Source organism: Dipodomys ordii, unplaced genomic scaffold, assembly GCF_000151885.1.
Source record: "Dipodomys ordii isolate 6190 unplaced genomic scaffold, Dord_2.0 Scaffold1, whole genome shotgun sequence".
Taxonomy (NCBI): Eukaryota; Metazoa; Chordata; class Mammalia; order Rodentia; family Heteromyidae; genus Dipodomys; species Dipodomys ordii.
The window spans coordinates 52008327-52010365 of NW_012267217.1; the positions used below are offsets into that span (position 1 = coordinate 52008327).

A 2039-nucleotide genomic window follows, 5' to 3' on the forward strand; every position below is an offset into this window, starting at 1 on the left:
CAGGAGGCTGAGATCTGAGGATCGCGGTTCAAAGCCAGCCCGGGCAGGAGAGACCGTGAGACTCTTATCTCCAATAAACCACCAGAAAACCAGAAGTGGTGCTGTAGCTCAAGTGGTAGAGCACTCGCCTTGAGCTGAAGAGCTGAGGGACAGCGCCCAAGCCCAGAGTTCAAGCCCCACGACCGACAAAAAAATAAATAAATAAATAAATAAATTACATTACTCAACAGTTGGCAAAAAACCTTTAGCACAAAGCCTATTTGTAATCAAGTAAATAACTCCTGTAATTTATTTATTTGATTACATTTGTTTATCTGAATAAACAGTTATATATTCAAATAAAATTAATATTCACTTAATTTATTATTTAGGTTATTGTTTTAATTATTTAAATGTTTAAATTATTTGAGCTGGGCATTAGTGACTCATGCTCCTTGGGAGGCTGAGATCTGAGGATCTCCCTTCAAATCTAGCCTGGGCAGGAAAAGGCTGTGAGACTCTTATCTCCAATTAACCTCCAGAAAACCAAAGTGGAGCTATGGCTCAAAGTTGTAGAGCACCAGCCTTGAGTGAAGGATCTCAAGGACAGTGCCCAAGTCCTGAATTCAAACCCCACAGCCACCACCAACAACAAAAATTTATTTGAATGAATACTTAAATAAATTTGTTTGAGTAGCTCATGTGATTTATTTATTGACCACTATAATGGAAATGAAAAACAGAATGGTCAGATGGGTACACTTTCACACGATTGGAAAATCAAGTCTCTATTTTGGCCCCTGAGATGCCTCCTAAACATCTGCAGAATCATGCAGTAGTTTTCAAATCATTAGTAGTACTAGTAGTAGTAGTAGTAGTATCATTATCATCAATACTTGGTAGAAACAAAACCCTCCTGGAAGCCCAGGAGGGCTAGATCAAGGCTGAGCTGCTGGGGAAGGGGCAGTATGCTCTTCTCTTCTCCCAGACATCCCTAATGACCCTCTTCTGGACCCCCAGGGCTCTCCAGAGAACAGTCTAAAAGCCTTTGGAAGTTTCCAGGCATTCTTACCTCCCATGTGGTCTTTACTGAGGCCTTTTATCCCTAGAGATTTCCATTGTCCTACCTGCAAGTTAAGGGACTCAGCAAACCTCCCTTTTGCCTCCCAGTCTGCAAAATGCTGTAAGTTCATTCACACCCACACAGCTGAGGCTCTGTCCTCCCTGCCGGTGACTGCATTTTGACAGAAAACCACATTTGAGGGAAAAGCACTGCATTAGAGAATTGTCTATCTGTGCCCACCACAGGAGAGAAATAAAAAAGGAAAGCTATAATCCTAGCTACTCAGGAGGCTGAGATCTAAGGATTGAGGTTCAAAGCCAACCCTGGCAGGAAAGTCCTTGAGACTTTTCTCTCCAATGAACCACCACTAGCCTTGAGATAAAGCTCAGGGACAATGTTCAGGTCCTGAGTACAAGCCCCCAGACACACACACACACACACACACACACACACACACACACACAGAAAAGGTGAAGAGGTTGTGACATTTTGTCATCTGCTATGACCATGAAGGTCAAGGTTGAATGCGTGGTCCCAGGGAGGAGACAGAAACCCAGATCCTAGAGAAATGAGTGAATTTTCCAAAGTTCAGTCCAATCAGTCCTCCCTCCCACTAAAGAAAAGTCTTGGCCAACAGAGTTGGATTCCTACCTGAGGCACCAGCCAGGTGTGTTCAACCACTGAGCTTGAGGCCCAGAAACCAGAGTAACCTAACAGTTAGAGGAACTGGAAGAATAAAGGGAAACAAAGAAACCACAGCAAACCACACCTCCCTTCTGAGTCCCACCCATGCCCATTTTTGGTGAACTAAAGATTTATGTCATAGGATTCTGGGCATCCAAGTTTCCAGGGGTCCCTATGTCCAGCAAGGTATCTTGTGCAAAGCTGGAGTTGAGAGTTTCATTGTCTGGACTCTCCACTTTGTGGATGATCACTTTGACTCTCTCCATTGCCTGAATTTGCCTCCATTTGTTTATCCTCAAATTCCCAAGTGGGT

The 2039-nt window shown here is 43.6% G+C and overlaps 1 protein-coding gene across 1 annotated transcript in view; it reads right to left on the minus strand.

Moving 5' to 3' along the window:
• The window catches only part of Cxcr1 (chemokine (C-X-C motif) receptor 1), an 8905-nt gene extending 7159 nt beyond the window's left edge, over positions 1 to 1746 (minus strand). The window contains exon 1 of the mRNA XM_013031331.1: positions 1694 to 1746. The gene's annotated coding sequence lies outside the window, so the exon portion shown is untranslated. The remainder of the gene's footprint in view (positions 1 to 1693) is intronic.
• Between the last annotated feature and the right edge of the window lie 293 nt (positions 1747 to 2039).